Source organism: Amia ocellicauda, chromosome 2 (assembly GCF_036373705.1).
Source record: "Amia ocellicauda isolate fAmiCal2 chromosome 2, fAmiCal2.hap1, whole genome shotgun sequence".
In the NCBI taxonomy this organism is placed as follows: Eukaryota; Metazoa; Chordata; class Actinopteri; order Amiiformes; family Amiidae; genus Amia; species Amia ocellicauda.
This window is the reverse complement of record NC_089851.1, coordinates 46,143,891-46,158,450: the sequence shown is the minus strand read 5'-3', so window position 1 is coordinate 46,158,450 and position 14,560 is coordinate 46,143,891. Positions and strand designations below refer to the sequence as shown.

Below are 14,560 nucleotides of genomic sequence, written 5' to 3'. Positions count from 1 at the left end.
TATACACACACGGTACTATATGTCTATATTCATATATACATATATGTGATTGTGTACACGCGCCACATATATATATATATATATATATATATATATAATTACACACACACACACACATACATTACACCTATACATACAAACGTTGGTATAATTATTTAACTATTTTAAACTCCCTTTTAATGATTTGCATTTAGTTTACACTTTTTTTCTTTACTGGCCTTTTTTTTAAGTATTCCCTAACAGATCAAACGCCTCCCCTTTTATTTGTATCACAGTTCTAGATAATTGTCTGCACGTTTTATTTAAGCTGCTGCCATGACTTTCCGCGTTGGGAACTCCTCGCAGCGGCTACCAATGCTCACAGTCCAGTAGCGCACTAATTGGAATAAAACTGCAAAAACATTTCCTGGACTCGCTGTTCGCTTAAAGACAATTGAGTGGAGATGTTTCTCTTGAGGAAAAATGTTTTTTTAACGACCAACTCTACACTCGTACATCTGGATGGTTAAAAATCTATAAATATACAAAAAGTAACAAACCTTAATTAAAAAAAAATAATAAGGCACGTTCAATTTTAAATTTTAATTATTTATAACAGATTTAAGTAGGACTATCTGTTTTTTCACATTACAAAAATCAGTCAAAACGTTTATGAACACTTCTTAATTTTTATAATTTACAAGTCTTGATATTTAAATATTAATACTTTAAAATGCACGCATTGTGATTATGTAATGGCTGAGTATAATTTAGAATAATGTGTGAATAGATCCCTGTGCAATTGCAGCCGCCCATTTTCCCCAGGCCTGTTAAGTTGAGATTAGTACAAAATCTGCCCCCGTTTTAAGTGAATATTTTGTAATAAAACCACACAAATCTACATATAGTGTTTGCGATAATAATAATTATATGCAGCAGATTGTATGATGAAACTAAACCACTACATCTATTTTCTACATTATACAATAGTTTTTTTGCAATGCATGCATGACAAGCAGTTCAAATAAATTAAAATAGTCAGAAGACTATTCAAACTAAATTCAGTATTCTACTGTTGAAAGGCTAAAGTATTCCATTTTAACATGGTAATGTAATGTGTTATTTTCCTAAAATGTAAAAATAGAATTCACACACTTTTAAAAATCGATATGCTCAAATCAGTGGCTTCACTGGGAGTGTGACATGATATAGCTGTATATTTTGATTTCAACAAATAATTAACCAGTTGTTTAATAAAGATTTTAGTTTATAAACCAATATCACAGAGATACCAAATTCTAAATGTATGTAATTAATCATAATCAGCCTCTATATTTATAATAATTTATATATATATTCATTTATACACACACACACACACACACACACACACACATATATATATATATATATATATATATATATATATATATATATATATATATATATATATAATTATCATGACAAGGGTACACAGTCGATAACCAACAGCATTAAATTGCAGTTAAATTCTGGACACAGAAAAACCTTTGTGCATTAGCGTGTACAATCAAATAAATGCACCCCCAAATGTATAGACTTATTTTTGGTTGTTCAACAGAGAAATATATGACAGGGCATACTTCACATTCCTCCAAAATAATTTAATAAATTCAAATAAAAGAAGTAAATTTGAAACCTTGCCAAATTCTGCCACTAATCATGGAATGTTTTCTTTTGTAAGTTTTAAAAGATGTCTGGTTTAATTTATCACAGCACAAGCCAAGGTATTTCTATACCATCATTTTCAGTTTATTAAAGGGAAGAATCAATAAAATCCCTTTTTGTTGTTTTTGTTTTCTTCTCTTCCTCTCGCAAAAAGGATTATCATTAGGCATTTCCATGTCTTTATTTCTGAAATGTGATAATTATGTCCAGCATCCCAGTCCTGCTCGGCAAATTTTGTGCTAATTGGTAATTCCAAACATTCTATAGTTGCCTGCATCACCACAATACACCCTGTATAGTCTTGGTTTCCAGAGAAACGAAATATGTTTGCCAATAATTTAAGGGGGCACACGAGCCTTCTCAATGTAGTACGCAAAATGAAAGGTCTGTGGGGATGACGGTCAATTATTTGCTTTAATTTTAGGATGCTTAAATGCAGCATCTACATTAAACATAAAGACAAATGTGAAATACAAAGCAAGAAAAACCTATTACAGGCTAGGAGGACAAAGAGAGAGAGCAGACCAGCTGTGAAAGAGTGCGATGGGACTGAAATAGCAGAGTGATTTTTGCTATTAGCACTTGATTAGGACTAGGCCTAGTTACTTTGCTTAGGGTGACTGAGCTTTCCTGTTTCAGTAAGCTAAATTGCTTGTGTACCCCTAGTTCATATCAATGTGATTTTGTGGCGATCCATAATTTTAAACGCTAATTCTTTGATAGCAAATGGGCAGTGTCTGCACTGTGATTTAAGCATTGCTGTACTGATCCAGCTCAGGGGGCTTTTAGCTAAAGGGCTCAATTTCCTCGCCATGCTAAACAGCTTTATAGATTCTCATATTAGACCATGTGAGGAGTGTAAAAGAAATTTGGGATTCATCATTTTAAACTTCACACCAGATTTTGCTACGACATGTGAAATTAAAAAGTCGTTTTTTGGTCTTCCTCAGAATATGCCAGTTTCAGTCATACTTAAATGGGATTGCACTTCCAAAAAGAAAACTCCTTCCCTGCCCTAAAAACATGTCCAGCATTTTGGTTACAAGTGCTGTGCATTATTCAGTCATGAAATCGCTCAAATGAAGACGATGGATTTAGAACTTTAATGGCATCAGCAAATATGTTCTCAATGGCAGAAAACATGTTACACAACCTATTGTATGTTATCCTACACTAGCCTGTTTATACAGTACAAGTCTGATTTCTAACCACAGATCTCAAAGCATTTTTTTTCCAGGTACACTTTTGTGGCTTAAGCTGAATGTAATGTAATTGTTGTTCCAGTTTGGATTTTACCAGTTCTAAGCTGTGCTAGACTTGAGTTCGCCTTCATTGCCTCTTTAATAAGCAATATACTTTTGTGTCGTGATATTCTCTAGTAGATCTTATCCTTTTGAAGATAATGTGGGGATGTAGTGTCACTTTTTATAATTATCAATTATTTTGGAGAAAAAAAAATCTGAACGTGTATGTTTAACACAGTGATGGGTTACCGGAGCAGATCATAGCATTTCAGTGACTGGAGAATAAGTGTGTATGTTCAGAAGTGAAGAAATTCACACTTTCGGGACTTCTTTCCAAACTAAATACAGCGGCAGAAGCTTTCAGAGAACGATCTCACAAAAAAAAAGAGAGTTGGCGACAAGAGCCAATGTAAATTTTATTTATAAGGAAACTTCCACACATGGCTCCAGCCTAAAAAGGAACACCTTCAAACAAGAAAGTCTTCCTGGAACAAAACGTTTCTGCTGTACCTAGGTAACTGAAGACTTTGTCAACTTTTCTGTAAATGCTCACTAAAATGTTCTCCTGCCCCCCCCCAGAAAAGTATTTTAACATGCTTTACTACTAGTTCTGTACAGCCGTGCATAAACTCCCTTTACTGTCTTTATTGAATAACTTGACATGACATGGTCTCTCACCCCCTCTCAAACCCTGCATTTTTGGCTGAGATCTGCTACAGACAAGATGAGATTAAGTATTTAGTAATCATGCCATTCAAAATTAATGTTGGTGAAATGTAGAACAAATGTTCAATTTGAACTCGTACAAACATTCAATTTGTCATAGCGTTACCCCATTCCTGGCATTACCATTTCATATGTGACAGGAAAATTTTGTTGTTGTTTGTTCTAGTAAAAACTGGACCTCCCTGATCAGAAGACTAACGCTCGCTGAACTCCACAGGACACACAGCACCCTGAAAGAGAGGGTCCCAGGGACAAACGACACACAGGAGCACCGAATCCTATCATTACAGCACAAACATGGACATGTGTGGGGTCTTATCAGCACTCCTTATAGTTCTAACCTAGAAGGTTAAAAAAAATGAAAACCTCTGAATAAATCATAATATTTTTATACTTATATTGCATAAACACTATCTAAATATTATTTTTGTAAATGTACAATTATATACTAAAATGCTAATTTGCAACAACCAAAAACAACAATAATAATAATTATAATAAAGTTTAAATATAATCCTGGCTTCTGTTTATTTTAATTATGTTTAATTATGTAATTAATATGTTAATTTTTAAAACAAAGCAGTTTGACCAAATTTCTGTGCTGGTTGCAACTGTGACGAAGAGCTGGAAATGAATGAGATCCTGAATGTATCACCACCCACCTGTCTGGATCCTGCATATGTGTTAGCTGCCCATGGCACCGTGCCTTCCCTCGAGCTTAAAAAATAACTGCCATTCTGACATCGCTCCAGTCCCACTGAGTCAGATGGTCAACGGGATGCAACTGATGTAAAAGGGGAGTAAAAATAATCTTATTAAGGTTTACATTCAAACAAACAAACAAAATAAGTATTACCAGTTCATTCAGTACACAGAGAGAGCAGTCTGAGCAGGGGACAGGGTAAGGGGACAGTTGCTTTCTCATAGGGCTGAAGAACAGGGGCCTATGCAAAATACTTCCACCGCTGTCTCCTTTACCTATCTGACCATGCCAAAGCTCCAGAAATAAATCCATTGAGCCAGGTATTCAAACAAAGAATATGTGCTTAGCCCACATCTCATCCAAATAAATTACATTCTACAATTAAAAAAAATTAAAAGTGCAGAAACCATTAAAGCCAGGCTCAAGACAAGCAAAAAGGAGGGCTTGAGATCATATGCATACTATATATATAAAATATTAATTGATCTCATGTCTTCCATTGTTCTTAAGACACACTGCATAAAGGCAGGGCAGCTATAAACGTCCCTCATTCATTCATTCATTCCATGATATAGTTCCCAAAACCGCAGCCAGATTAAGTGTGCATACACTCAGGGTTAGGCTGAACTTATCCCCAGGGTTCACAGGCTTTATCACTGGTGGACGGTACTTACAGTGTGAAATCACCACTGACGTTTCCTTAAGTAAGCTTACAGAGCTGTCGGATGTGTCACATTGGCTGTACAGATGCCTCCAAACAGATTCTGAACAAGCTTGCATTCAGCCTCCTTTTTTTAGGGCAATTAAAATGGGGATTGTGTTTCCTGCACATACTTAATTCCACTAACAACTGTGTATCAGTTTGTTAGCTACAAGCAACACAATGCATGATGTTAATTTGTATCCTAAAACATATGAACTTTTGATACAAATACTTCAAATGTAACTACAGGATTAAAACACTGCACCCATGCTGAGGAGAAATCTGTAATAGAGGAGAAACAGGCACTGACTTGTCCACTCTTTTGAAGTTTTAATTTGCAATGTTCCCATAAAGAAATAAGAAAGCGAACAGACTTTGATAAAGCTAGCCATTTGTGTTTCGTCCATATAACAATAAATGTGTGGTTGTGTCAAAGTACAGTAGATGTTAACTACTACGCCACAATTTTCAGAAAATCAAAGCACTAAAATAATAATTTTTTACAGTGACTAAAAAAGCCCTTGTTGGAAAGTATAGTGTTACTGTAGGCGAAGGGGAAAACAAGTTTAAACGGGTAGATTTTTTAAATATATATTTTTTCATGAATACAATTTTTAATTGAAATAAATAAACAAGGAATTTAAATTGGATCTGAGGAGACACTTTCTAAGATTTTCAGCTTTTTGGGGTTTGCAGAGCAGGGAAATTACCCAACAGTTTAATGCCATTTTTCCTTCATACATTTTCAGCAACCTGTAAGCGAGTGGGCAAATAAGAAATGTATAGAAGCAGCCCTTTAAGAAGGCAGATAGATGCTAATGTGCTGAAGCACGTCAGAAATCCGCACTGTGAAAGACCCAGCTGCTAATGTGCAAGTGATACAGTTTTCCAGGGCGAATGAGCCATTTTGCGGGCTGTGGAAGCTACTGCAGTGGAGATGTGGCAGAGAGGTATAGGTGTGTGGAAATAACGAACAATAAAGTTACTCAAAGTGATGTAAATTAGTATTAAAGGAGAAAAACCTATCTGATTTCTGCTTTATCCATATTTACATACTCACCAGTGCATTTGCCAGTTACACACGTTAGTCACTGTAGCATTTTACATATTGGATTAATACAGTTTCACACAGCCTAACTCCTTACAAGCTCGCATTTGAAAAATCATGACAATGTGTCTTTTCTTCTCTTTTATTACCTTGGCTGATGCCCATTTATAGGATTGGTTTTGGATCGGGGGTGATTTTTTCCTCATAAGAGGAATTTAAACTGATCTACATTCTTGTATAATATAGTGGGTTTTTTTTAATATAGTTTATTAAAACTGCTGAAGCTGAAAACGTTTTTTTTTCATCATTTATATTTTTTTAGTTGTAACTAGAGGTTTTTACAAAATGCATACATTTCTGATGGTTTACTGTCTCCATATACAAAACAAATAAAATGGAAATAAAGACAAACAAATAATATAAATGTTGGTTGCAAGTTACTGGAAACATAAACATTAGCTGTACCAGTAAATTGCTTTAGACAAATCTTAAATCCTGTTTTCACAGGCTCTCATTAGCACAAAATCTTGGATTTATACATTACCTTAGGTAATGTATTTAACCAGATAAGGCGCTGAAGTAGCCTGGGAATGCATCAGGAAATGTTTAATAAAAATTAGCTTTACATCTGCATTCAAAATAATTCCAAACACTATATAACACTATAACAATGTTTTTGTACTAACATTATAACAATGAAGTAAGCTGCAGTGTTTTAGACACATTGGTGTGAGGACAAAGGCCAGTTATATGAACGTCAAAACTAACTCTTTCAAGAAATACATTAGTACATTTCATAGCTTTTCCCGCTGCTCTCTCTCTCCTTGCCTCCCTCTCCATCTAAATTTTTCTGGCATGAATGCAAAACAAACAAATTCATGAAACAATTTTATGCTGATAAACACAATACATGCTATTTAAAACAGACAGATTAACGAACAAGCTATTTTACATGTAACGGATATACAGACTGTAGAGAATGCTCTCTCTCTCTCTCTCTCCCTCACCACACACACTCTCACACACACACAGTATGTTACAGTCTGCCCTGTTTATGTAGTACTGAGCCAACTCTAATAAACTCACTATCTGTCCAGCAATGGAGAGCAAGATTTTGTTGTATTATTAATATTCCTGTCAAGAATAATTGCTAGGCAAACAGTGCCATGGACAACAATGCAGTATATATTGCAACACTTGCACGGCAATACATTTTTTGGCAGGAAACACCTTTTTGTGGTGCAACGGAGAGCAGATGTTCCCTCAATTAATTTTACACTGGCAGTAAAAGGATCACATTTTTCATTCAGATCCTTTACAACATGTAGAAGAGGGAGGCATTTATCACTTTAGAGAAACAAATATAGTAATGTCCATTATGCTTACAATATGACCTAACTGGTGTTTTTTTGTAAAGCAGTAGTTACAAAGTTGGATATCTAAGTAAGAGAGAGTGAGCAATACAACCTTAATCATGCCTTCCTACTGATGTGTGTAGTGGCAGAATGTTTTTTTTAGCAGTGTTTATGTGGTGTGTGCCTGTGTGTGTCCTGTGAGAGTGTGTATGTGTTTTCGGTACAGGGTGATTAATAAACCACACTATATTGTGGGAGCATTCTGGGAAAGCTGCAGGCTATATGGAGAATGATGTTCTGCACAAGAAGGTCTATGACAGCATCACTCTGATTTGTCAAATGGATACTCAGGTCAGAGGTGAAGGGCTGCCTATACTAGCTCAGTGCCGAGACCATCAACAGTTTAACACTTTCAGAGCACGACTTTTGCAGCACAGGGAGGTGGGGGGTTGGGGGGGAATGAATGTTGTGCCCGTTGCCCCGCAAGGAGGTTAACCAAGGAGGGGTATGCACAGGAGCCTGGGTCACTGCCTGGAACTGCTGGGAGGATGGAAACTTTCACCCACCATGGAAACTTTAATTCATAGAATTATGCTCTCCACAAGCAGCAAAAGAAAAAAACACACAAGCTCTTCTGTGGATAGACAAAAGAAAAGACCAGTAATATGGCACATACACTTCTCAGATGGGGCTCATATCTGGACATGAATCCATAGAGCAGGCGTAACTAAGGCGAGGAAGACCCTGACATGACAATAGAGTACATTTTTGATATTTGATCTGACATTCACAACTGACTGCCTTGAGGTTTGAAATCACTGTTTCACGTGAGCAAAACTTGGAACCTAGAAGGACTTCATCAATCGTCTTCCTCCGAGGCTGCTCACACTCATGCTGTAAAACCAAATGAGTCAAGCTGTGCTGGGAGCAGCGATCTGGCATTCTTTTTCTTTCTTTCTTTCTTTCTTTCTTTCTTTCTTTCTTTCTTTCCTTCTTAACTTATGTTATGTTTTATGTTTCATCTCCATTCAGTTGTCTTGCATGTTTTTTATGCATTGTCATTTGAAACTATTTTGGATGCATCAGCCCTCCAAAGTGTGTAACCGCAGAATCATTTCACCAGCTGAGTGCAGCAACTCTTGTGGCGTCACAGGAGAGGCGAAGACGATTTACGCACTCTCTCTGGAACGTTTACTCTGCACAGCAACCCAACCCAGCCCAGAATCAAACCAGCAGCCTCTGTATGTTCAGACCCAGCTGAGAGGAGGACTTATCCTTTGGAGATGCTCAGGAGCCCCTGTTTACTGTTCATATGAAAATAATTGGACCGATGCTCCGTGTCTCCAGTGGCCCTGTAATTTAGCAGTCCCCTCCACTCTCCCTTGGATTCTCGGGGCTCCTCTGACAGTGTGGTGTCAGATATGATGAGTCAGTAAATAAAGAATTATTGCAGCACAATGCACAGCTTCTCATTGTGACAAATAATGACTCATTTGGTCCGACTGCAGGGCAGTGGGTTTCTGGAACACAGTCCTTACTTTCCCATGTTTGGCTTGTTGAACACTTATAGTTTGGAATAAAAGATTTCCTTATGAAATCTCTGCTGGCAATTCTGTTCCAGGTATCGTTGCCTCATGGTGAATTATCAAGCTTGGTGAGAAGGCCTCTCTGCAGCAACTTACTCTCCAGGTTTGTTGCTGTCTTGATTTACAACTTAATTTACATTAAATCTGACACACAGTACTGCAGTACACACAAATAGGTCTCAAATAATAGCATGTTCCTCATTTTCTAAGACCATAGGGAGTCGCTTTTAATGGCATGATTATAATGGTACAAGGTGGTAATCTTTACCTCTTACATAAACTAAAAACCTACATCACATTCATAAAAGGGACCAGGAGGTACAGGGACTTAAAATGGAACTTGCTAACTGTACGACAGACATAGAATATGCATAAGCACCAACAGGTCAAGCTCTGTGATTTCCTCTGGGACGTTATCACTCCAGAGCCAAACTCCAACCCAGTTATCACAACACGCTGTGAACGACAGAGAAAACAACAACAATGAAAAACAAGAAACCTTTGGGGTTGGAGAAACTTGGTATATATGTCTGACATTAAGCACAATTTTTGTATTTTATAATACTTAATTCTTTTGAGGATAGTTATGGTTACCAAAACACTCTTTCTGTAATAATTTAATATTGGTTTAAATATCTAGAACAACCTACAACCTTAGCATGACAGCAAAACACATGAACGCAGACATAAAGGGAGGCTAAGCATTGGGGCTTGTTCTTGTTTATCTCTTAATGAAAATCATGCAGTATGAAGAATCACAGTCCACACTGGGGCACGCAACACGCCATCATGAGACCGAACAATGAACTTTGGATCTTGTGACATTCCGATGCTCCGAAGACTGATGAATGATTCTTTTCTTGTCAATCGAACCTTCAGACATTAATTAAAAGGGACAGTTTTTCAAATAGGTTTTTCAATTATAACTAGTCTGATTTGTTCTAATTTGAAGCCACTTACAATGCTCACAAATGACTGTAATTAGCAAACCGCACATTTTTTAAATAGAAAAACAAGGTAAATATGAAAAAAAAAATCTAATTACAGCTGTTGATTTGAAGTGTCGGAGGTGTTTTGTGAAAATTATGTGATTAAATGTATTTATATATTTAAGAAAAGAAAAAGAAGATTGAAAATGCAACACTTGTCAATTAAGTACCTGCCTTTGTCTGACTATAGGCAGCACACAGTGTGTCAGGTCTTACCTTTGTGTTGTTTGATACAGACAGACAGACATTATGTTCACTAACCTCCACTTACTGGAAAGATTAATAGTCTCCCTCCTGCTGAACTGTGCAACTGGTAGGTATTCACATAATAATAATAATAATAATAATAATAATAATAATAATAATAATAATAATAATAATAATAATAATACTGCAGACGTATTTGGAAAATGGCTATATATGTGTGTATGTGTGTGTGTATATATACATATATTTATATACATATATTTATATATATGTAATCAGTCGATTTATAGGGAAAATTAAACAATATAAAATATAAAATAATATTATTTTACTGTCTAATATGCCACCTACCACATTGTAAAGAGAAGAAATCTCATTTGCCTTTGATGTCCTCCTGATTTGTATTTGTCCTCATTGATAAAATTCTTCTTAAACACGGTGATGGAAACAAGCAAAGAACCTGTGCCACCTGACCCCTGACCCCCTGACCCACTGACCCCAACTCCTCTTGTTTTTACATGCAGAAAAATACCCCTAGTTCTCCCCCCATATTCTGAAAAGAGACAGTTGGTGTTCTGTGGTCGGGCAGTTTAGCAATCTTCTCGCACTCAGGATTAAGTGGCCACAGCCCCAAGAGGCGCAGAAACTGTGCGGACAATACAGCAGACTGTTGAGAATACAGCAGAGTGCTCCAGTTGCTTTAAATACAGAAAATGTAGTTTCTGGGGCTCAGTGACTTGTGGCCCTGTGATTAGATTTTCTTCCCCCACAAATTAAAACATTACACCATTTTGTCTATGTGACCCCATACTTAAAACCTTAATGAAGGCTTGGAAATGTAACCAAACACTCTGAAGTTGTTTTTATTTTTTTAAACTGATTACAATCATTTATAAATTACTATTAATCATTTTGTATACCACTATGCAATCCCCCTTCCCTCACCAAATAATCCTGTTATAAATTCCCATTTCATTAGTACAAATGTGTGTGTGTATTTTTTACCTTAAAATAAACATAATTAATTACATGTAAAACTTCAGGAGCTCTCTATGTTTTCTAAGGTTTCTGTTTAAATACTACCTTACATCTTTAATTACTTCAGCAATTAGGAAAAGGGCAAATTCTACAAGCTGCATTTTCTGGCTGCAGTGTTTCTGTGTACATTATGAGCAGCTAACTGTAATTCAGAGTCTGGCTTCACACTAATGTGTCTAATAAAAAGTACATTATAAACCTGAAAGTATATTTAAAAATGAAGCACTGTAAACTGGAAACATCAGCTGAATGTTAACCTCCTATCTCATGTGATATATTTTCCCTTCATAATCCTCATTTGAATGCAACACTTTATATTACACAAGCAAATAAACAAACAAACACAATTGTTTTGGAATAACTTTTGCATTGACAGTTGAGTTTCTTGGTGTTTAACAACTATTTATTTAAATACATAGTAGGCCATGGTGAATGCTGCAATGGTATACATGTAACACAGTCTTGATTTATTAAGTATTGATTTAAATATTATTTATTAAGTTATTATTACTAATGTATTACTTTGCTATATATTTTGTAGACGCTCATGGAAGAGAATAAAGCTCACAACGATTCACCCGGTATTTTCTTTAAATTTTAATTTGGGACCAGGGCTGTGGGGAGGTGGGGCGGTGAAAATGTGGAATGGTTTAACAGCATTCAACGTGATATTTCAGTGAATTATACGTAAAAAGGGGCAGGAGCAGAACAACAAGTTAATTTCGTCGTTTTTAAACAGCTTTCATTTTAACTACATTGCACTGGAATTACCAATCAATCCTGCTGAAAACACATACCTGACAACAAGGTTGATGTTTCACTGAAAAAGTTGATACCACAAAAATCTAAATAAACAAGTAGATTAAGAAAAAAACATTAATCTGCAAGGTTTACATTACATTATATTATATGTGCCGGGACAGAAAGCTTCTTCGTCTAAACCACACAAAAGCAATTCAAACAGTCGTTAACTAGCTTGTGAATAAAATTAATGAATTTCTCACAAATCAACACGTTTATTGTTTAATTTTTAGGGTGCAGACTGCATTACTAGTAAAAATATTTAATCCCACTTCTTTGTACATTCAAATATTCCCACGAGTTGCAGGAAACCTAAACTTTTCTAAATTGGTCCTCAAGCAAAAGGTAATTAGTAATTAATAATAATACATGACTCGTGGTGAAATATATTTCGACTGTGTATGTATAGGTCTATTTCGGTAAGCCAATATCTTAAATAAGCTATACAATACAATCTGCGTTTCTTTTTATAGTATATTGTAATAGTCTGTAATGGTTCTCCAAGTTTCTCCAATGTTTGTAAAGGGAGCCATTAACACTGCATGTGTTGCTCTTAAAACATTTCAATGGCCTGCAATGAGAGATGACAATTGTGTTTTAATTTACGGGCGCCCATCCCCCACCTTTACACGGTTTCCAGTGCTCAGAAAATCAATGTACCTTTATAAAATACAGAGCAGTCCACACGGTTATTTTATACATAGTCCAGTCTTACAACAAACACACGCATCACACTTAACATTTTGCAATTAAAAGTGTTCCTCAAATGAATATTGTGACTATCATCACTTCAACTCCTTTACTCCGCTACGTGAGTTTCCTCTTTAGATAGGTAGAAAGCCTTGTTCTGCAATATTTTCACTGTGTAATGGGAGTAATTTAGATGTATTATCTTCTACTAAATTACTCCAACGTATTCCCGTTGAACACAGACACTTACATTATGTGTGTGTGTGTGTGTGTGTGTGTGTATATATATATATATATATATATATATATATATATATATATAATTTGACTTTTAACCATGTGACGCAATTATAGAATACAACATACAAAATGTAAAGTATTGTTGCCTGGTAACCCTGTTATGGGAAAACACTGCCTAAAAGAGAAGGGTTTCACTGGATGATGATGATAATAATAATAATAATAATAATAATAATAATAATAATAATAATAATAATAATAATAAAGATCCGTTAACACACATAACTCACAAAAGTACTTTTATTTAACAGCCTATTTCGTTTGTTTTATAGTACATACACGTGGATTATTAAGATAATACATTGCATTACTTAATTTTGATATAGCCTATTAGTTACTAGATGCATATTTATGTATTTATTTATTTGAGTGAGATTCGACTTTATTTCCATTAACGCAAATTATGTACGGATTGAGGTAAAACAAGGTGGTGTTGCAATAATATTAGCTGTATCTGTGTCCTCTTAATTGTGAAAGTCAAACAAGGGGAGTTCCAAAAAGCTTTCTTTAAGAAAGCTCACTTAAGTTGGGGGTTAGATGTATTGCTCCTGAAAACCTGGAATTACGCATCACAATTCCAATTAATTCTATGCATATTTATCACCATATTATTATTATTATTATTATTATTATTATTATTATTATTATTATTATTCAGAAGAAGAAGCTTACATTTAATTGAATTGGTGTGAACTATGTGTTCCATGTTTTCTACAAGGCGCATCTCCTTTATTTCGCAATGAAGCCCTCATCTCCTCTGTTTACCTTCTTATCTCGTTATTATACCTCGTTTAAACACAGCCCTGCGCTTCTGCTATCTGAAGTGTCTGTTTTTTTATTTGTAAGCAGCAAACCTGCAATTTCTAGCCGTCCTGTTTGTTTTGTGCATATGGGGTGGGGGGGTGACGTGATCAACCCTTTTGTTCCCGAAGTAACACGTGTTTTGCTTACTGGTTTAATTCTAGCTATATTTAGATTGGGTTTGTTGTGTACGTCCTATCCACTTCGATTACATCGTGTTGCATGCCATAGTACAAGCACCAGCCGGCAAGAAGTCGGAAATATTTCTTGGCTGAACTTAAAGGATACCCAAACGCAGGGGAGTGCTTTATTGCTATATGGTAGGGGACTCTTTTGTTCAACTGGCAATACGTCTCTGTCCGCCTGAACTCATTTACACACGTTGCGATTCTCAGTTCTAATGAAACTGCCGTATTACTCAACTGAAAGATGGACATTTTCGCACCAGTTCATGAAAACTTTTGCGATTCTTTAATAAAGCGATTAAATAACGAGCAAATTCTGTCTGTGTGTTCAGGTTTCAAGAGATCAGGCATCGTTCTTGAGAAAGTTGACTCCATGTTTATACTTCCAGCAGTTAATTATATGCGAACATCAGATGAATATCGCCGGGATATCCCATGTGCCATCATTTGTCAAACTTACAACTGTGTCCTGCGACGTGCGACGTTTAACGTGCATAA

At 35.7% G+C, this 14,560-nt stretch overlaps 1 protein-coding gene across 3 annotated transcripts in view; it reads right to left on the bottom strand.

Moving 5' to 3' along the window:
* mllt10 (MLLT10 histone lysine methyltransferase DOT1L cofactor) overlaps positions 1-14,560 on the bottom strand; it is an 85,260-nt gene that overhangs the window by 68,969 nt on the left and 1,731 nt on the right. For 2 of the 3 annotated variants that reach the window (XM_066724650.1, XM_066724658.1), the window contains exon 2: positions 4,319-4,440. The exons of the other annotated variant lie outside the window; for it this stretch is intronic. The gene's annotated coding sequence lies outside the window, so the exon portion shown is untranslated. The remainder of the gene's footprint in view (positions 1-4,318; positions 4,441-14,560) is intronic. 3 annotated transcript variants of the gene reach the window in all.